The sequence below is a fragment of the Musca vetustissima genome, unplaced genomic scaffold (genome assembly GCF_032173495.1).
Source record: "Musca vetustissima isolate MV318-11 ecotype Yass unplaced genomic scaffold, APGP_CSIRO_Mvet_v1 utg50931, whole genome shotgun sequence".
Lineage (NCBI taxonomy): Eukaryota > Metazoa > Arthropoda > Insecta > Diptera > Muscidae > Musca > Musca vetustissima.
The window spans coordinates 1-23,928 of NW_026882527.1; the positions used below are offsets into that span (position 1 = coordinate 1).

General features: G+C 33.7%; 1 pseudogene; it reads right to left on the minus strand.

The window, feature by feature from the left end:
- Nucleotides 1-12,255: 12,255 nt before the first annotated feature.
- Nucleotides 12,256-22,766, minus strand: LOC133328998 (cytosolic endo-beta-N-acetylglucosaminidase-like; annotated as a pseudogene).
- Nucleotides 22,767-23,928: the final 1,162 nt, after the last annotated feature.

A 23,928-nucleotide genomic window follows, 5' to 3' on the forward strand; every position in this document is an offset into this window, starting at 1 on the left:
ACCATGAAAATTCGTTGTTAAGATCGAACTTTTGTACTTCCTAATATGTAGATTCCTTAAATCGGCCGGGACATTTATATGAGCACTATGTTACACAGTATGTGTAGTAGATTGAAAAACGGGGGGTAAGAACTTCAAAATACTGAAAATTAAACAGGAAATATGTATGGCGCCTTTTTATTACATTAAGCCAAATCCATGATCCATCCATTCCGTCAAATTCTTTACAAAACCGAAAATGGTGCGGGACCCGTATGTAGGAGCTATACAAAACTTGGTCCTGAATAGAAATGTTTCCGCAAATGTGTTTTACCCTTTTAATATCACGGAATTATATATGATATGAATGATATACGATACTACAATGGGTATGGATATATACTAATACCACATGAGAAAATACCGAACAATAAGAGTATATCATTATATGGGGCTACCCGGACCAATTTGCACCAATATTGATAATTTTTTGTAAACAGGTTTTCTTCATCCAAAATAAAACATTACAGCACTTCGGCTGAAGCACTCCCTAAAATACCGAACTCCTCAAAGTACCGAATATTGTGGGTACCTCAAACATTTAACCAATATTGACAATTTCAGTACGATTCATTCTACCAAATATACAACCAAACGTGCCGAAATCCCCCACAGTATCGAAAAAGGTGGATTACTATTACATGGGGGATATTTGAAAGCTTGGGCGAACATAACATTGCAGCCAAATACCGAATATTAAGGGATGCCGTTAGATGGGGATATCCGAATACTTGAATCAATATGGAAAATTCTAATTAGGGAGAATTTCTTCCCAATAAGTATCCCTAATATTAGGTTTGGGAAAAAGAAATCCATTAGACCGGTGGAACGATCGAATTTTACAGGCATGTCGTAACATCGTCCAGGAGCTAAAAATTAAACCATTCACACAAAGCTGGATTCAAAAATAAGCTCAATTGTTGGGTGCCTCACCAATTAACAGAAAAAAATGGAATGGATCGAATTTCCATCTGCGAAGCCTTGACCAAACGGAATGAGATACTCTTATTTTTATAAACGGATGGTGACTGGAAATGAGAAATGGATCACATACGATAACCCTATGCAAAAATGATCGTGGTCAAAGAGCGGCAAAGCACCTCAAACGGTGACCAAACCAGGCCTAACGACCAGGAAGGTTCTGCTATGCATTTGGTGGGACTGGAATGGGATTATTTATTATGAGTTGCTTTCATATGGCCAAACTCTAAATTCTGATCTCTACTGCCAACAACTGTACCGTTTGAAGATAGCAATTGGCCAGAATTGGCCAACAGGGGAGGTGTCGTGTTTCACCAGTAGGCCTATTCTGTAACTTTTAACAACATTCGATATTGTTTAAATTTCTTTTGTTATTGTAATAACAATAAACCAAACAAATGAAATTGTTGTAAAATAGACAATATCGAATGTTGTTAAAAAGTTACAGAATACAGGGGCAGGACAACGCTAGGCCATCTTATGAGTAGTACAAATGTATGTGCAAATATAAAATTTATATCTTAAATCGTGGAGGGAGCAACAAAACTACTCATAAACATCAAATTCAGTTTTGTAATGTTACCCTATGTGTGCTCTGATAAATACCAAGATGTTACAAAAATATATACAATTCACCTTATGATGGTGGGTATAAAAACAACCTAAAATGCCGAAAATTATACATCAAAAATATTGTTAGGCAAGACAACGTTTGCCGGGCCCGCTAGTATAATTATAATTGTGATATAATTGTCCTTTTAGTTCATATTTAAATTCCTTCGTTGACATTTTAGGATTTATATTTTCGCCTCTACAACTATTTTTTTTTTGTTTATTCAACTCGAAATGGAAAAACGCCACGCTTAATGGCCTCCTGGTGTAATCAAAACAAATGGATTTTCTGTAGATTCTTTGTCTTTCACCATCACCATTTTCTACTTTCAAATAAATTGCTTCAAGACTTTTGTTTTCCTTAAGCTAACAAATGATTTTTATTTCGTTTGGAATTTTTTTAGCAATGAAATATATTCGTGTCTTATGACTTCTATGCTATCGACATTTTGGGACGAAAATACCAATATATTTGTTTGTATGTCAGCTATTCAAAGATTATTTTATCCTTTTCGCTTAAAAATATCATTTGTTTAAGCAAGATTGTTATGCGAATTTGCCGTTCTTTCTTCTATAAAGTTTTGGTTTGGTTTTCTGATACAATGACCGTCATTTAATCATTACTCATGTTGACACTTTATATCGTTTCATTTCATGGATAAAAAAAACACCCAGCCATTAATCGGTTAAGTTTACGGGGACCCCCCCGTTCTCGGGGTCAAAAAAAATTTTTTTTTTTTGATTTAATTCGAATCTGCACTAATTCAAGAATGTCCCTACAAAATTTCAAGTGAAAAAGGGCTTCTCAAACATTAAACGCGTTTTTCTCTTTTGCGAATGGCGGGCACGATAACTCAAAAACTAATAATCCAATCGGTTCCAAATTTTGACACGTATCTCTGGGAGTGTATAGCTCTCGTATGAACTAGGATAAATCCAATCGGTGAAGATCTTCATTATTTTTTAACTTGGTTTTTGATAAAAAAAAATCGGTGATTTTCCAAAAAAATTTTTTCAAAGTTCCGCCATTTTGGTAATTGTTGTGCGAAGTCAATAATCCTAGTTCATACGAGAGCCAGACATGTACTCTTTCTAACACCGTTGGAATTTTCAGATTCCGATGCTCCAGTGTAGAGTTATCATGCCCGCCATCAAAAATAAGGAGTTTTCTTTGATCACAAAAAACAACAACAAAAATTTTTTTGTAAATTATTTTTCTTCGTTTTTAAATCTTCAAATATATAGAGTAACTTCGGCTAATGTGGACCATGCGTCAAATGTGGACCACCCCTAAGAAAATGCTTGAAATATGTCAATGCCGCCTTGATAAATATTTTCCTTATTAGTGAAAACAAATATAAAAGTTGGTTTTTATTAAATAATTGCAAAGTTGAAAATGTAGTAGTCGAAAATGTAGCTCAGATTGTAAAAGTGTGATTTGAACATTTTTTAGCACAATAGTCGAATGTATTTGCAAAATAGTCGAAAACTTTGTTTTTCCTGTATCCTGTAGATAGAACCGAAATGTCATCTTTAGACGACCTTGGAAATAGAATCGGGCGAAATTGAATGTATGATCTACATAGATATATGAACCTATTAAAAAAACCCACACACATACCATTCAGAAGTATATGAAAAATTCCATGTTAATCGGCGAGACTTCGATTCTTTGGTGTAATATTTGTAAAAGCCAAGCAAAATTATGTATATATGTAAATTTGGACCTAATTAAGCAATAGTGGCATGTACCATTTGGTATGCTGCAGCACAGTGCGCCGCTATCCACAATTTTATTTCGTGTATATGGAACAAACGCAGACTCCTCGTCTCCTCCTATATTAAAATCTGAACCGATTGAAATAAGACTTCGCATACATAAATCTAGACATAATTTAGTAAGCTGTGCAAAAATTTGTCTTAATCGGACAAATATTGGGGGTTTGGTGCATCATTCACATAAAATCGGGTGTAAAAATTTTACACCTGTAGACTGCGATGCTAAACTTTCCCGACATATCTGACATTTTTCCGAAGAACCTTTCAATATATCCACATTCAAACGTGCTTCAATATATCTTACCCAATATAACACAATTACTTCGTGGCCTTTGCCTTTTCATCGCATTCAATTTCATTCAACAAATTGAGTTGGCGTTCAAAAGTGCGTCTTAAGGTGTCGACCATGATTAAAAGGTATTGTGGTTGGCCCAAGAAAAATTTGCGTTGTTCAAAAGCCTCCAGACAAACACGCACACACCCACAGTAACGCCACAACAAACGTGATAACAATTTAAACAGCTTTCCACGTAATTGTTTGCTTAAATCCTTCAGCTATTCCTTCCATTCCATTCGAATACAGTTCTGGGTTCTGTAGGTTCCAGCATGATAACAAACAACAATTGCTGTTGTTGTTTGTGGAATGTCGATTCTAAGAATAGCAAGGAAATGAAAATTTAAAGGAATAGAAAATAGACCCAAAATCTCCCTCTTCTCCTCAAATACCGTTCATTGTAATATGCTTCAATTTTGAGCGGAATGATTGTTTTATACATTTCATTCTTTCTTTTTATACCCTGCACCACAGTATGGAGAGCATATTTGTTTTGTTTTTCCGTTTGTAACTCATCGAAATAATCATTTCCGACCCTATAAAGTATATATATTCTTGATCTGCATAAAATTCTTGGATTCAGCCGAATTCGCTGAAATTTGGTATATTGAGTTGCTATTGGGTACCCAATTTCTTCACAAAAAATTATACATATAGGTCTATTTTTTCTGGTAGCCCCCATATAATTTTCAGTATTTTGGGAGCTTTGATGGTAGTTTTCAACCCAATTGGCTGAAATTTAGTACTCTGAGTTCTTATTGTGTAGCAAATCTCTCCCCTAAAAATTATAAATATAGGTCCATTTTTTCTGGTAGCCCCCATATAAGGGTACCCCCAAAATGTCGGTATTTTGGGGTTCTTGAGCGCGTTTTTGAACCGAATTTGCTACAATTTGGTATTTTGTAGTCGTATATTGTAACAAATCTCCCTACCAGAAATTATTAATATTCGCCCCTTTTTTTGGGTAGTTCCCATATAACCCCCTTTTTATACCCTCCACCGTAGTATGGAGGGTATATTAATTTTGTCATTCCGTTTGTAACTCATCGAAATATTCATTTCCGACTCTATAAAGTATATATATTCTTGATCAGCCATGTCTGTCTGTCTGTTGTAATCACTCTAGAGTCTAAACGAATTGAGATAGATCGCCAAAATTTTGCATAAAGTCGTCTTTTGTCTGCAGGCAGGTCAAGTTCGAAGATGGGCTTTAACGGTCCACGTTTGGGCATAGCTCCATTTAAGGGTACCCCCCAATTTTCGGTATTTTGGGGTTCTTGAGCGAGTTTTTCAACCGAATTCGCTGAAATTTGCTACATTTGTTTCTTATTGGGTACAAAATGTCTCCACGAAAAATTATAAATATAGGTCCAATTTTTCTGGTAACCCCCATAGAACGGCACCTCCTAATTTTCAGTATTTTGGGGATTTTGATTGTATTTTTTTGCCGAATTAGCTGTAATTTAGTATTTTGAGTTCTTAATAGGTCCCAAATATCTCCACAAAAAATTATAAATATTGGTCCATTTTTTTAAGATAGCCCCCATATAAAGGTATTCCCAATTTTCGATATTTTAGGGTTCTTGAGAGCGTTTTTCAACCGAATTTGCTACAATTTGTATATTAAAACAGTTATCTGATTTGTTCCGCCTTATGAGTTTGGTTCTAAGACTCTGTTGTAATCATTTCTCAAACTTTAAACGCATTCATCTTGAAGTGTATAGCTATCTATCTCTGGGAGTGTATAGCTATCATATGAACTAAAGCCAATCGGTGAAGAACTTCACCAGATTGTGGTACAGGGTATTATATCTTTGTGCATATGTTTGTAACAGGCAAAAGGAATCGAAATAGACCCATGATTCCTTTTGAGAATTTGCTTGGAATCACTTTCTGAGTCGATTTAGGCATGTCCGTCTATGTATTATTGTGAACAAAGTACAGGTCGCATTTATGCATAGAGTACTGAATTAGGTCCAGATTGATGTCTGTGAAGTTGTGTTAAAATCGGTTCTGATTTAGATATAGCTTCCATATATAGTTTCGTCCGATTTTTTGTGAATTATACTCCAAACTCCCAATATTTGTGCGATTGGGACAAAATTTTGCACAGAATACTGAATTAGGTCCAGACTGAGGTCTGCGAAGTTTTGTTAAAATCGGTAAAGATTTAGATATAGCTCCTACATATAGTTTCGTCCGATTTTTTGTGAATGATGCACCAAACTCCCAACATTTGTCATATTGAGACAAAATTTTGTACAGAGTACTCAATTAGGGCAAGATTGATGCCTGCGAAGTTTTGTAAAAATCGGTTCAGATTTAGATATAGCTCCTATATATAGTTTCGTCCGATTTCTTGTGAATGATACTCCAATCTCCCAACATTTGTCCGATTGGGACAACATTTTGCACAGAGTACTGAATTAGGTTGAGACTGATGTCTGCGAATTTTTGCACAAAGTACTGATAAAGGTCCTAAAAAGATTCTGTGTCTGTTCTATCTACAGGATATTGTAGATATTCATATCTCTTGTATGGACTCAAAGTGGTGAAGGGTATCATATAGTCGGCCCTGTCCGCCTTTTGAACTTTCCTTACTGGACCTAAATCAGTACTCTATACAAAATTTTGTGCCAATCGGACAAATATTTGGTGCATCGTTCACATAAAATCGGACGAAGCTATATATGGGAGCTATATCTTAATCTGAACTGATTTTAACAAAACTTCGCAGACATCAGTCTGCACCTAATTCAGAACTTTTGCAAAATTTTGTCCCAATCGGACAAATATTGGGAGTTTGGTGGATCATTCACATAAAAGCAGACGAAACTATTTATGGGAGCTTTATCTAAATCTCAACCGATTTTAATAAAAATTTGCAAATATTAGTCTAGGTTCAGTTCAGTACGTTATGCCAAATTTTGTGCCAATCGGACAAATATTGGCAGTTTGGTGCATCATTCACAAAAAATCGGACGAAAATATATGTAGGAGCTATATATAAATCTGAATCGATTTTAACAAAACTTCATGTACCTCAAGCTGGACCTTATTCAGTACGCTGTGCAAAATTTTGTCTCTATCAGACAAAAATTACGAATTTGGTGCACTATTTACCTAAAGTCGGACAAAACTATATATGGGAGCTATATCTAAATCTTAACAGATTTCCACAAAACTTCGCAGACATCTAACTAGACTTAATCTAGTACGCTGTGCAAAATTTTGTCTCAATCGAATAAACTTTGCGATTTTGGTGCACAATTTGTCTAAAATCTGACGGAACTATATATGGGAGCTATATCCAAATTTGTACCGATTTCCACAAAACTGTGCACACATCAATCTGGACAAATTTTGCGAGTTTGGTGCACAATTTACCTAAAGTCGGACAAAACTATATATGGGAGGTATATCTAAATCTGAACAGATTTCCACAAAACTTCATGTACATCAAGCTGGAAAAATATATTGGAAGTTTTGTGCACCATTTATCTAAAATCGACCGAAATTATATTTAGAAGCTATATCTAAATCCGAACCGATTTTTCCCAATTTCAATAGAGTTCGTCCTAGGGCCAAACAAATGGGCTGTGCCAAATTTCATCCAAATTGGATCATTAATACGACCTGTACATTGCTCAGACCTGTAAATCGACTCAGAAAGTGATTCTATGCATATTCTCAAAAAGAACCATGGGTCTATTTCGATTCCTTTTGCCTGTTACAGACATATGCTCAAAGACATAATACCCTGTACCACAATGTGGTGAAGGGTATTATCATGAAACAAAAATTGTCTATATTCCATGGTATATTCTCATCAAAATGCTTAAATTCATGACCTGTAAAATTATAATTTATATTCAAAATTTCGCTAGCGTTCCCCATTCAAAATGCTGCCATCTTTTTTTTATACTTGCTACAATTATCAAATATCATTTCAAAACTCCTACCATCACCATCCCACCAAAAAAGCATATTCGTAAAAAATTACATACAACTTTTTTCAACGAAAGAACGGAACAAAATGAGCACGAATCTGCATGAATTGCGATTTTTAAGTTTTGTGCCCCGCAAACCCAAAAAAGGTCACACTAAAAGCGTAAAATTACTATCCCATAACAGAGTGAAGGCGGGAAAAAGTTTCTGTATCTTTTGTCATAAAAGTGGCACAATTAATCATTGTTAATGAGTACTTTTTAATGGTGTTCGTAGGATGGCTTCTCCTCTCATTAAGAGTGAAATGAAGGCAATTTATGTTACTGATTACTGCAGACTCTGGCCTACAAACGGCACAGATTAGTGGGTGCTCACTCTCCGCCGTGTCTAAGCATATTCTCAACTATGGAACCTGCATTAATCTACAGCACCATCAGAAACCTATAGTGGTTGGGAAAGTGCAACCTTAGTATGTAATATGTTTTCTTTCCAAAATGTCTACAGCCATCGACACTATTTACTACCTACCTCCCCTTATTAGCTTCTTGTAAGAAGAGTTCAAAAGACGCAGGGACCGACTATGACACCCTTCACCAATTTGGGTATGTACAAGAGGTGCTCATAAGTCCTTCCCTAATGGTATTGGTTTTGTATGTAAAATATTGGATGGCAATTGACATAAAATCGGACATAATGAAATATAAGGAAAATTTGCATATGTCAATCGGTATGGTGCAGTACACCCTTGCCCAAAATCAAAAAAAAAAAAAAAAAAAATGAATAAATAAAATTGGAAGAACATGTATATGGGATCTACATCTATATCTCACATATACAGGAGTTATATTTGTATCTGATCCGACGTAAAGCAAACGTTACACATATTATTCTTATACGTGGACTTATTTCGGTATGTAATGCAATAGCACAAACATTAAGTATAAGTGCACAATTTCAAAAATAAATATCGTAGCTATATATAAATGCAAACCGTGTAAAAAATTAACCATAGGGTGGTGAAGGGTATACAAATTGCAAAATAAACTTTTATGCCGACTTTAAAATATGTACTTATATAACTTATTATGTATTACAAAAATTATTTTTAGATCACCTTTTATATATAACCAAATTGATGTAGGGTATTATATATTCCTCCACTTCCCCACTTCAACTATTGATCCTTTTCTTACAAGTTTACAGACTATTAGGATTTGATATTAAACACATGCCTATAATCCACCGAACGCAACTATGTTTCCTAATTAAATGTACCGGAACTTGAAATTAGCTGTCTACATCCGTAGTTATGTACAAATTAATGACACAATCGAGTTCACTACACAAACGCACATTTACACACAACAGATCAGACACAATTAATTTTCATCGTAGATGTGTCTACAATTAAGACCATTTTCAGAAAATTAACACTTTTCGAATTATTTGTCTGGTCTTTGTACTTTTCTTTGTACATTGTGCTGTTGTTCTCATTGTGTACTGCTTATATATGCACAATACATCACCTAGTTGTCTTCATACTCACTTGAGAATAATTGTGAAGAACTAATCAGACTAAGAGATTTTGAAGGATGAATTTCTTTTAGTTTTATTAAATACTAGCTGACCCGGCAAACGCAGTCTTGCCTTAGCAATATTGTTAATGTATAATTTTCGGCATTTTAGATTTGTTTTTAAAACCTCCACCTTATGAGAATAATAGTGTAACAAGATTTAGCACCAAAGCAAACTTATATAAACCTAACAACGTGCATAAAACAATAAATATCTTCATTTTTTTATGTTTTAAGCTTTATTAATGACATTGTGTAAAAAAGATGACTATAATTAATATACAATATAGGTACAATTATAAATTTATATATAAAAAATTTTAAATACCTATAAAATACTTTTTTTATAATTTGGCTAATGGCGAATAGTACTATCAATTGGATAACAACACTTGTTTAAAAATATAATTTGTGTGTGTTTTTTATTTTAATATAATCATTTTTTTCTTAATCTATAACAAGCAATTGTTCTATAAATTATTTGAATTTATATAGCAAAGTGTAATAGAATTGTAAAAGAAATGCAGCATGAGGGAACGGTGGTGATGATATGCAATTTTTAGTGTAATTTAAATGCTGAAATTTTTTCTTAAAGCTAATTTGTAAAAATGTGTCTTTATTAAAGCTTTAATTTGTTTGGCAGTAAATTTGAGCAAATGACTTTGTATTACAATAATTTTAAATTATGTGGGTTATTTCACTTTATGGACCAAATTTGATTTTCGAAGTTCAGAATATAGGAATATGGCAAATCTCAAAGGAAATAGTATTTCTTTTGTAATTGTGAACTTACCATAAGTACAAATATATCAAAATCTATATATCTATCTATATACATAAAATTGAAAAAAAATTTGTTTGTTTGTATGTTACGGATAGACGCCAAAACCGCTTAACAGACCTTAATGAGATTTACACTGTATGTCGGGGCATGCCCTGAAAGTAACATAGGCTATATAAACTTTTAAAATTCCGCGTGGATGCAAAGTTATAGCATCAATAGTAAACATACCTCAAATTTTCTGAACATGTAATATGCGTTTACCTTAGGAGCGGTTACAGATAACGCCTTACAAATTTATCTGTATATCGTAGGTGTTAATACACATTATTCATAAACATATGAGCGAGATAAGATCGGTGGAAATGCACTCTCCGTTACACTTAAACAATCTACATGTAGGAAATTAAAAAGTTTTTGTTTCTAGACTCAAAAACCGTTGAATAGATTTTACTAAGATTTTTACCGCGCATCCTGCCATCCGAGGGACATAATATAGGCTATATAAACTTCAAAAATTTCGCGTGGATGTGGAGTTATCGAATCGAAAGTAATTATACATCTGCACTAATATTCATTTTCTAAGTTTATCTTAAGAAGGGTTACAGATTCCCACTTCAACATTTGTCTGAGTAACTTGGTAGCAAATACGCATCATCCCTATAAAAATTGACGTGGTACAATAGGGGAAAATGTACTTCTCACTGCATTTAATTAATCTAAATGTAGAAAATGCAAAGCTTTTGGTTGTTGACACAAAAACCGCTAAATAGATTTTATTGAAATTTTTGCAATAAATCATGCCAACTCATGTAAGTAAGATAGACTAGATAAACTTCGAAAATTCCGTGATGACGAGGAATTATAGGATCAACAGTAATCATACCTCTGAACTAATATTCATTTTCTATGCATATGTTTGAATATCTTAAATAAATCGGCTCATACAGATTTGTATGATACGCAGATAATTACATACTAATCTTAAGTGACCAGGAATTAAGAAAGTTGGTCCAAATCGATAATGTTCGACTCATCATTTTTGGTCCTTTTATGTTATTATCAGTAATGATAAAAACCACCAGTTCAGTAATTCCGCTAACGTCTGCTGTTTTTCATCTCTCCGATATCTACATACATATTGGAATAAAATTTCTGTAAAATGAAAAAAATTTGACATTCTAATTTTTAAATTTTGTCAATTTGTGAAAATAAAAAATAAAATTTTGGATTTTTTAATTTTAAAAATTCAACCATCATTGAAGAAAAATATTATGAATTCAATAAAGAAGATATCCAAAAGAGAAATGTTGATTGTGGAATAAAAGTTATAAAAGTCCGAAATCTGTGTAAATGAAGGATTGTAGTGTCCTTGGAATGATTAATGAAAAACATGTTAATATTGGAGAAAATATAGTTGTGTATGGTACTATTACAACTGATTATAAAAGTCAAGCTAAATTTGTTTTTAATATTACCACCGTTATTCAAAGTTTATTTAAAGATGTATTTGTAATATATTGAATAGAATCAAATATACTAATACATAGACAAAATTATTACTGATATTACACTACGAAATATCTACAAATAGTTTTCGATATGATATGATCTTGGTTTTCTTAAAAATACTAAGGTATGTAGAGTTAAGATCAAGACTAAATTTAGGTTCGGTAAAAATATTGTAATGTGATAATGCATTCATTTGAAACCCTTAAAAGGAATTATGCAGCAGGGATCTAAGCTATATCAATCGGAGCGAGAAAGGGATACCAGCCATATTATGGGGAATAAGATGAGAATACAGAAATAAAGGTTGGTGGTAATGGGAATGAATGATTATATTGGTCTTTGAACGATTAATGAAAAACATGTGAATATTTGAGAAAACATATTAGTGTATAACCCTATTGAAATAAGTCTAGCTAAATTTGTTTTTAATATCACCACTCTTAGTCAATCATTATTTAAAATGTATTTCTAATCTATTGAATCGAATCAAATAACTTATACATAAACCAGCTTCTACGATATAATTACAGATATTACACTACGAAAAATATATATCCTAATAGTAATCTTCGAATTTGGCTACTATAATACCTATATCATCCTTATCAATAAATATTAGCTTTTAAACTGCATAAAAATAGTTTTTTACGTGAACTACCATCGTCGTCCTGTGTTATAATTGCCATAATTTCATCTTGTCAGTTAGGTAAATCCCCGCCATTAGCTTGTATTAAAGCAATATTACTATCAACAGGAAAATCATGATGATTGACATTGAATTTATTTAAATAGACTGCACCCAAGTAGGCCGTATCACGTGCTTCGGGAGTTTTACGATAGAGGACGCCGATATCTTTGACTTGTATACCGCCATCAAACCCAACAACATAATAGAGCACACGCCATCCATTGGCTTGGAAATCGGGGAAGGTCATATCTTTGGGTATTTGAGGATATTCTAGGGAGCCACTCAACAGCTCATTGTACTTGGGTTTGAGTGGCGACACATAACAACGTCCTCTTTGTAAGCTCACCGTATCATAATAGTCGCCCAAAAATAAATAACAATCACGGGCATTATTGCTGGTACAAAAACGTAGAATACAATCAAATTCACCATCGGTGGCAAACAAACAAAAACTGCTGTCACATTGGCTGATGCGAAGACATGAGCCACCGTTGAAGGCATCATCATAGTGTCTTGTTGCCAAATCATGCAAGGGTACAGATGGTTGTAACGATTGGCGGGATAAATTGATGAATCCTTCCAATTCATTGGCTGCAGCCTCCTCTCCGCTACTGGCACCTGCCTCTCCTCCTTCCACTTCGGCAAGCCTCATACATAGGTACGTTTACCCGAACCCATACAAAAGTCGGTAAAAATGACAGCGTATTATAGGGATGCGTTGCCAAATGATCCCATAACAGCCACCAGAATTTTTCATTTCTCAGTAGAAATGTTTCATTTGCAGCATCGTCACCATTCTCCTGTTATATATTATAGCCGAACTGTTGCAATGTTTCATATGTCCAGGCTGGGGCAAAAATGCCAACCGAGAAACGATTTTTGGTAATGCGTGCCAAGGTTTGTTTACTTTGAAATTTGGCAATTTGATTACGGACAATCATCAATGCCGAATAAAACACTTTGGCTGTGAGCCCGCTCCTGTTCGCAAAGCGAGCGTGTCTGTTCGAGTTGACCTAAAGAAACGCACATTCTTGGCATTCAACTCATTCTGCCATGACAACTGACCAGTTTCGATGACACTGTCATACCAAAAAACAACACCCGCTTCGACATGTTGTTCAACGGTTTGTCGTAATCGATTGATAAAGTAACTAAAAATGAAGAAGATATAGGATAAAATGAGAAAAATATATTATACATACAAGTAGTAACAAATATAAAAATAAATAAATTTAACATTGAGTTCATAAATGAAGGACAGCAGCAACAACTCATTGGAATTTCATTTGTCAAGATCATTTCCAAATCGCTTAGAAGGATAAATAGTATGCTACAGTTGGACAGTGTTGGTACCCCTATAAGGATGCTCGTTGTGCTCATTTGACTTATAAAACAGAAGGATTTTTTCTTTCGCCAGCCAGCATTTTCTCATTGTTTTAAATTTTGTTCAATTGTTTGTAATTTTTTATCTTATTTATTAGGTTTGTACAATAAACACATTTTCCAGCAGTGTTGACATTGGAACACTAATATATTTATTTGCAAACTAGTTTAAATAATTACAAAAAAATGAAAATGGTCAATTTTATTTTGCCCGACTGTATGTCTGCCACTTGTTGTTGTTTTTTATTCCTTTCTCTCTGTTTCTTAGTAAACAAATTTAATGGACATTGGGGTTTTTGTTTTCAGTAAAATGAAAGAGTTTTCAATTCATTGTTTGTTTGTTTGCGAGCTAAGAATATTTATTTTTGTTGATTAAGGGGACCCCCCCCCATTCTCGGTATCAAAATTTTTTTTGATTTAATTCGAATCTACTCTAATTCTAGGATGTTCCTACAAAATTTCAAGTGAAAATCTCAAGAACTCTTGAAGATATAGCCGATTTATTGTGCAGCATCAAGTGACGGCTAAAGGACTTCTCAAACTTTAAACGCGTTTTTCTCAAAACGAATGGCGGGCACGATAACTCAAAAACTAATAATCCAATCGGTTTCAAATTTTGACACGTTTCTCTGGGAGTGTGTAGCTCTCGTATGAACTAGGATAAAGCCAATCGGTGAAGATCTTCCTTATTTTTTAACTTAGTTTGTGGTAAAAAATAGGCGATTTTCCATAAAAAAATTTTCAAAGTTCCGCCATTTTGTTAATTGTTGTGCGAAGTCAATAATCCTAGTTCATACGAGAGCCAGACATGTCCTCTTTCTAACACAGTTGGAATTTTCGGATTCCGATGTTCCAGTGAGGAGTTATCATGCCCGCCATCGAAAATATGGACTTTTCTTTGAACCCCAAAAACAACAACAAAACAACAACAACAAATTTTGGTAAATTATTTTTCTTCCTTTTTATACCCTTCACCACACTGTGGTACAGGGTATTATGTCTTTGTGCATATGTTTGTAACAGGCAAAAATAATCGAGATAGACCCATGGTTGCTTTTGAGAATATGCATAGAATCACTTTCTGAGTCGATTTATGCATGTCCGTCTGTCCGTCCGTCTGTCCGTCCGTCCGTCCGTCCATGTATTTTTGTTAACAAAGTACAGGTCGCATTTATGATCCGATTTGGATGAAATTTGGCACAGGTCACTTAATTGGCCCAAGGACGAACCCTATTGAAATTGGAGAAAATCGGTCCACGTTTAGACATAGACCCCATATAAGGGTACCCCCCAATTTTCAGTATTTTGAGGTTATTTAGCACGTTTTTTAACTGAATTCGCTGAAATTTGTTACTTTGAGTTCTTATTGGGTAGCAAATCTCCCTACTAAAAATCATAAATATAGGTCCATTTTTTCGGATAGTCCCCATATAAGGGTAGCCCCAATTTTCGCTATTTTCGGGTTCTTGAGCTCGTTTTATAACTGAATTCTCTGAAATTTTGTACAGTGGGTTCTTATTGGGTACCAAATTACTCCACTAAAAATTATAAATATAAGTCCAGTTTTTCTGGTAGTCCCCATATAACGGTACCCCCAAATTTTTGGTATTTAGGGGGTTCTGATCGTATTTTTCGACCGAATTGACTGTAATTCAGTACGTCGAGTTCTTATTAGGTAGCAAATCTCTCCACTATAAAATATAAATATAGGTCAATTTATTCGGGTAACCCCCATATAAGGGTACCCCCCAATTTTCGGTATTTTGGGGTTCTTGAGCGCGTTTTTCAACCAAATTCTTTGTAATTTGGTTTTTTATACCCTTCACCACACTGTGGTACAGGGTATTATGTCTTTGTGCATATGTTTGTAACAGGCAAAAATAATCGAGATAGACCCATGGTTCCTTTTGAGAATATGCATAGAATCACATTCTGAGTCGATTTACGCATGTCCGTCTGTCCGTCTGTCCGTCCATGTATTTTTGTGAACAAAGTACAGGTCGCATTTATGATCCGATTTGGATGAAATTTGGCACAGATTACTTAATTGGCCCAAGGACGAACCCTATTGAAATTGGAGAAAATCGGTCGACGTATAGGCATAGCTCCCATAAAAGGGTACCCCCAAATTTTCGGTATTTTGAGGTTCTTGAGCGCGTTTTTTAATTGAATTCGCTGAAATTTGGTACTGAATTTGTGCACCAAAGTCCCTATATATCTTTCGATTTGCACGAAATTTGGCACAGCGTAATGAATTATCTCTAGAATGATGTGTGTTAAGTTTCCTGAAAATCGGTTCAGATTTAGTTATATATCTTATATATATTTTCGTCCGATTTAAGGTAAAGTGTGCACAAAAGTCCCTATATATCTCTTGATTTGCACTAAATTTGGCTCAGCGTAATGAATTGGGTCTAGATGTGTGCTAAGTTTCCTGAAATCGGTTCTGATTTAGATATAGCTTCTATATCTGACCAAATGAACAATTTAGTATCGGTTGCAGAATGACATGTTTATGGTTCCAAATTCATTTTACTGATCCGTTAAAAATGCGACGTCTGTTAGGATTCATCTGTTGAATATACTCAAAGTGGTGAAGGGTATCATAAAGTCGGCCCGTCCGACTTTACTACTTTCCTTACTGGTTAAATCTTCAAATATATATGTGCCAAGTTACAAACCTTAACAAGCATTGGTATTCATTTACCAGCCCATTTAAAATCTTAAAAATAAAAAATCGAGAATGGGATTCCCTTAAATAAAAAAAAAACACTTTGGACTGTAGCAGAACGCAATGCAAATAATGACTACCAACGTAGTTCAATCTCGGGAACCCACAATGTCTAAAAGCAAGAGAGGGTCGAATATAGATGATTCGATTCATCTTCAAGATATTTAAATTTAGTTTGATTGATGCAAATACATATGTTATTGAAAAGATATTAGAAAATCTGGGTACTAAATGTAATACATATTTTTAATAATAAGTAATATATTCAAAGTATAATTTACATACTTGCTTTATCCATACATATAAATAAATAAAATTACATATATAGCCTTGTACATATTTAACTGCTATTTTTATTTTATTAAAAATATATATTTGTTTTTTAGTGTTGGAAAAATTACAATATCCAAGCCAAGCTCAGTAGCTAGAGTAGAGAATCAAAAACACATACAACAGGAGTCAATAACAGATTTATTTGCTTAGATGCACAGGCAATGCTCATCTCTTCCAGGTTTTGATAATATTTTTACCAATATCTGTTTTGTTGCAGATGGTGTGGTTTCGAAGCCCATAAAAAAACTTCCAACGATTATTGTAGTGTTCGCTCGCTGGGTGAGATGATAAACAAAAGACCCTAGCAAATAAGAATTGCAAATTGCTTCAATAAATAATACCAAAATGATGATAGTGGCATAGTTTTAAATCAATAAACCAAGCCAAATAGAAGAAAAACAAAAAAACGAAGCAATGATATTCTGTTTTGAAATGAAATAATGAAAAAGATAGAGAAATGCAAATTATTGATGATAACATTTTGTTTATCAAAAGGTAGCATTTTGTTATGATAAAATGGAAAGAAAAACTAATAAGAACTTAGTATAAATTGATCAAATGAATTTTTAATATCCGCCAACATGAGTGCACGTTCAAAATACATCACTGTAAAACTATGATAAATTTCTGGATGCTCATTTTCAACTTTTCCTTAATGAGTTTCCTCTTTTTATGGGGAATTCGTAATACAAAGTTCAAAGAACTAAAATAAAAAAACTCTGAAGTTCTTACTAGTATTTGCATTTTGACAAACTCAAAATTTGGCTAAACTATAACAACAACAACCAGTTAGGAAAGTAGTAAAGTCGGACTGGGCCGACTATATGATACCCTTCACCACTTTGGGTATATTGCACATATGTATTCTTACAATTTTATGTCAATGTTCATTCGAAAGAACACACTCATGTCTTTCTGCAACCTATGATATATTTAATCTCAATCGGGCAGTTTTAGAGTCGTATGCGTATCATGTGACAATTTTATGGAAAACGATTTATAGGGAAAAAATTAATACATCGGATGAAAATATACGTGGGAGCTATATCTAAATCGGGAACGATTTTCAGGAAACTTAACATACATCATTCTAGACTTAATTCAGTACGCTTTGCCAAATTTCGTGCAAATCGAAAGATATTTAGGGACTTTGGTTCCCCATTTGCCTTAAATCGGACGAAAAAATATATGGGAGCTATATCCAAATCTGAACCAATTTTCACGAAACTTAGCACACATCATTCTAGGCTAAATTCAGTACGCTGTGCCAAATTTCGTGCAAATCGGAAGCTATTTAGGGACATTGGTTCCCCATTTACCTTAAATCGGACGAAAATATATATTGGAGCTATATCTAAATCTGAACCGATTTTTCACAATTTCAGTAGGGTTCGTCCTTGGGCCAAACAAATGAGCTGTGTCAAATTTCATCCGTTTCGGATCATAAATGCGACCTGTACTTTGTTTACAATTTAACATCTACAGACGGACAGATGGACGGACAGACATGCATAAATCGACTCAGAAAATGATTCTATGCATATTCTCAAAAGGAACCATGTGCCTATCTCGTTTCTTTTTACCTTTTACAAACATATGCACAAAGACATAATACCCTGTACCACAGTGTGGTGAAGGGTATAAAAATATAAATTACACCCATGAGGTTTCAAATATGGCTCATTTAAATCAATTACATATAAAACCCTTGTAGATATTTAATTATTTTTTTTTATTGAAAAAATGTATTCGTTTTTTAGTATAGAAAAAATACAATATTCAATCACAATCACAATCAGCAGTCAAAATACAGAAACTTCTTCAAAAAAAATCGATTTGTCTGTAACAGATTTATTTGCTTTAGATGCAGGCAATGAACATCTCTTCCTTGGTATTATTTACCTTGTTTTTGCCAATATCTATTTTGTTGTGCACTTCTTTCTGATATAATGGTTTCCAAGCCAATAAAAACGATTATATAGTGTATTTATAGTGTACGCCCGCTGTGTGAGATGATAAACAAAAACCCTGGCAAATAAGAATTGCAAATTGCTTCAATAAATAATACTCAAATGGTAATAGTGGCATTGTTTTAAATCAATAAACCAAACCAAATAGAAGAAAAACAAAAAACGAAGTTATGATATACAGTTATTTGAAATGGAAATTATTGATGATAACCTTTTTTATCAAAAGGTACTCGTTTAACGTCTTAGCATTTATTTATGATAAAACGATAAAAAAACAAATAAGGACATAGTATAAATTGACCGAATCGATTTTTTGATACCCATCAACATGAGGTGGACATTCAAAATACCTACAAATGTATCACAATATAACTATGACAAATTTCTAGAAGCTAGTTTTCAAATTTTCTTTAAAGAAATGGTACAACAAAATTCAAAAAACTTTAATAAAAAATTCCTGTAGTTGGTACTAGCATTTCCATTTTGGATAAACTCAAAACTTTTCGGTTAATATCAAACTATGACATAAAGAACCAAAAACAAAACTGAACTATTGAAACAACTACAAAAAATTCAATCAACCCTGACAACGACCAAAGTAACAACATGACTTATAGTTTGGCCAAATCGTTTTGACACGGCAGATAGCTAGCAAGTTTATGGATTTGGTGGTGTGGGGGAGGGGGATGGATTATTGCAGGGACATTTTTTGATTGGTATTTTTCGTTATTTTCAAAACATATACTTGTTAACATATACTTGAAATACGTTCCGTAGTTTCTGGCACGGTTATTTATAAAACTATAATATCAAACCAGAAAGAAGCGATATTGAATCAACGGTTACAATTTTTCATGGACAAAGATTTAATTGTCTATTTTATTGGCACAACCTCTGTTAATGCCAGGGGCTCTTGTTCCTGGTCGCATATCCTTGTTAGAAGATATAATTTATATCAAGCATTTTTTGGGACATAACTATTTTGGTAATTACCAAAATACAATAAAAATGTGGAAGATAATGACGAAAGCTTGTATTATATACACTGCGTATCATAACTATAGACGCACCCTTAATTCAATTGGTATGTTAGTTGACAAATAAAATGGACCCATTAAGTTATTGTTCACAATAAAACGATCAAAAACACATATTATTCAACAAAAATAATTAATTTATTCTTTATGGTTTCGCCGAATTCTGCACTTTCAAAATTGCTGGTGTTGCATAACTATAGACGCACTTTTACAAAATTATAAAAATTTATTTTTTAAAACTTAAATAAAATAAAATAACTTTTATAAATAATGGGTAGGGCCTTCCTTATTTTGAATAAGTTCAAAAATTTTATCCATCACACTGTTGATCAAAATTATTCGCAAGTCTTCATCGATTGACCGCCATTCATCGATAATCACTTCTTGGAAATAAAATAATGTTTGGTATTGGCGGTTTTCTGCATAGACACGACGAGGCAAGATTCGACACATGTTCTCGATCGGATTCTGGTCGGAAATTTTAATATTTTTCGATTTTAACCATACTTGAGTATGGCCACTTTTATGAACTGGTGCGTTGTCCTGCTAAAAAACGAGTCCTTGATTGTTGCTGCTTTCGCAAAATGTCAATAATTTGTCTTCCAAGACTTGAACGTACTCCATTGAATTCATCCGACAACATGGAAATGTCAAATAATGGCTATAAAATGTTCCTAAGACCATTAAGGAACCGCCACCGAAATATTGTATTAAGAAATAACGATATTTCGGTAACCGCCACCTTGGGAGCATTTTATAGCCACGGAATGCTTTATTTGACATTTCCATGTTGTCGGATGAATTCAATGGAGTACGTTCAAGTCTTGGAAGACAAATTATTGACATTTTGGGAAAGCAGCAACAATCAAGGACTCGTTTTTTAGCAGGACAACGCACCAGTTCATAAAAGTGGCCATACTCAAGTATGGTTAAAATCGAAAAATATTAAAATTTCCGACCAGAATCCGATCGAGAACATGTGTGGAATCTTGCCTCGTCGTGTCTATGCAGAAAACCGCCAATACCAAACATTATTTTATTTGAAAGAAGTGATTATCGATGAATGGCGGTCAATCGATGAAGACTTGCGAATAATTTTTATCAACAGTGTGATGGATAAAATTTTTGAACTTATTCAAAATAAGGAAGGCCCTACCCATTATTTATAAAAGTTATTTTATTTTATTTAAGTTTTAAAAAATAAATTTTTATAATTTTGTAAAAGTGCGTCTATAGTTATGCAACACCAGCAATTTTGAAAGTGCAGAATTCGGCGAAACCATAAAGAATAAATTAATTATTTTTGTTGAATAATATGTGTTTTTGATCGTTTTATTGTGAACAATAACTTAATGGGTCCATTTTATTTGTCAACTAACATACCAATTGAATTAAGGGTGCGTCTATAGTTATGATACGCAGTGTAGAGGGGAGCTTATATTACGTTGAATCATTCTCACTTAGTTAAATACAAGAGAGACCAACACATGCAGATCAAATTGATCAATCATCGTTTTTATACCCTTCAGCACACTGTGGTACAGGGCATTATGTCTTTGTGCATATGTGTGTAACAGGCAAAAGCAAACGAGATAGACACATGGTTCCTTTTGAGAATATGCATGGAATCTCTTTCTGAGTCGATTTACGCATGTCCGTCTGTCCGTCCGTCCATGTATTTTTGTGAACAAAGTACAGGTCGCATTTATGATCCGATTTGGATGAAATTTGGCACAGGCCACTTATTTGGCCCAAGGAAAAATCGGTTCACATTTAGATATAGCTCCCGTATATATTTTCGTCCGATTTTATGTAAATGGTGCACCAAAGTCCCTATATATCTTTCGATTTGCACGAAATTCGGCATAGCGTAATGAAATAGGTCTAGAATGATGTGTGTAAAGTTTCCTGAAAATCGGTTCAGATTTAGATATAGCTCCCATATATATTTTCGTCCGATTTTATGTATATAAATTTCGATTTCCACGAAATTTTGTATGGTGTATTGAGTCCAGGATGATGTGTGTGAAGTTTCCTGAATCGGTTCAGATTTAGATATATTATAGTGTGAGTTCGTGAAAATTTTGCACCAAATAATAGCCGTTTCTCCGATCGAGATAAATTGTGAGCAGCACACTATGCTGCAGCATACCAAGTGGTTGATCAAATACGTTCAGATGTACATACAGCTCTCATAAACAATTGTGCACGATTTCATACAAATGGTACACCAAAGAACCCAAATCCGTTCGATTAACATATGTTTCGGAATTGTATGTGTATAGGTTTTTTTTTTAAATTAGTTTAAATATCTATGTAGTCCACACATTTAATTTCGTCATTTCTTCAGGATATTGTACATATGAGCATCTCTTGTATTTACCCAAAGTGGTGAAGGGTATCACATAGTCGGCCCCGTCCGACTTTACTGCTTTCCTTACTGGTTGAAGTTGATCATATAATTGACGCTATTATATTGTAATTTAGTCCTTTGCTACTTTTCTCTTTGAGACCACGTGAAATATACGGTCCTTCCTGCCCTCCAAGTATATAAAGACTTTATACTCTTCGGTAAATCTGTAGACTTCCAGTCTTTACACTAGTCTATAAATACTATGACTGCCCTTCATATCGTATATAAAGACTCCCCGGAATTCATATCATCTATAACGATTATCTTCCCTCCAGCTTGTCTATAAAGAATCCCTGCCCTCCAGCTTGTATATAAAGAGTTCCAGTCCTTGAACTTATCTACAAAAACTCTCTCTTTACGAAGAATTCTTGACCTTCAGCTAATATATAAAGAGTCCTGAACTTCAGCTTTTATATATAAAAAGTGAAAGCCACTTGAAGTCTCGTACACATTTTTCCATACAATTTACTTACCATAAATTTTCCATTGGATCTGGTCCGATTTTGCACTCGACATTGATGAACCATCCTTCGAAATAGTAATGTTTACATAATTTCACCATGGCGTCCACAATATTGTCTATCATTTCGGTGAAAGCTTGCACATCGTGTAAACGTTTGGAAACATCCGATACTTCGGTAATGAATGTACCTGTAGAAGAATAATGAGGGAGAGTGAGTGGAATAATGTAAATTTTATTGAACTGCAATATACTTAGCAAAAATTGAGATTTACACTACACACATGTGTAAATCTCAATCATGTCGTCGATATGATTTCAGATAATATAACCCAATAAACAAAATTGTGTGTGGTATTAGTTCATGGATATACATCTCGTCCCATGTATGGCAAAATTATTTGGTTCACACAAATGATGTCAGATACGTTCGACACCATATTTGGTATATGTCCCAGCTTCCTACTAAATGCATTTTTCCTTCCTATACTTTGTGAACTTATTTCCCATTTTGGACAATCCTTTCAAATCCTTCACCTAACATTGTTTGTAAATATTTACTGGGTGTATAGATTTGCACGTGTTTTACACCTCCGTGTGAAAAAGAATTAAAGTTATTCTCTTTTGCCTACAAAGTGACATAGCAAATATACACACATCAGTGAGTAAATAACGTATGTGTGCGTGCGATGCGATGCGGTCGAATCATTCACAATTGCATATGCAAATGGAAATAATAACGAATATTAATTAAAAAAAAAATAAATAAATAAAATCCATATATAGTAAGGATTTTTCGCATTCCATACATTATTTTGTATGTAAATCCATATAAAAATTATAATTTAATTGCATTTATATGCTGATGGATCCAATACATTTGTGTAATGATTAAAATACAGTATACAGATGACAGAAACGAACCAATGTGATAAACCACATTAGTTCCGTTCCAGAACATAAAAGAATTTACTCATTTTACATGTTTTACAACTTTTTACTCGAAAACCGTTCCTCAACCCACAAAGCTGGTAAAACATCAAATTTAAGATAGCACAAAACAAAATGGCGTTTTCTTTGTAAACTTTTTACTCGAGAAATTTGTTCGAATAAAAATGGTAAATTGGAATGCCTACTTCTGATTGGTTGTTATGTTGATTTTGAAGTATTGCCATCTAATTTTGGCATATTTACTAGATTTGCGTTCCCGAACTTTTCAAATTATTTTGTACTCTGAGAGCAATTTTGAAATGTTTCCCTTTTACTAGATTTACTATTAAAAAAGAACTGGAACAGACGAATTGCTACAGCTTTTGTGTATGAGAATAAAAAGAAATGAGTTCACAATGTCGA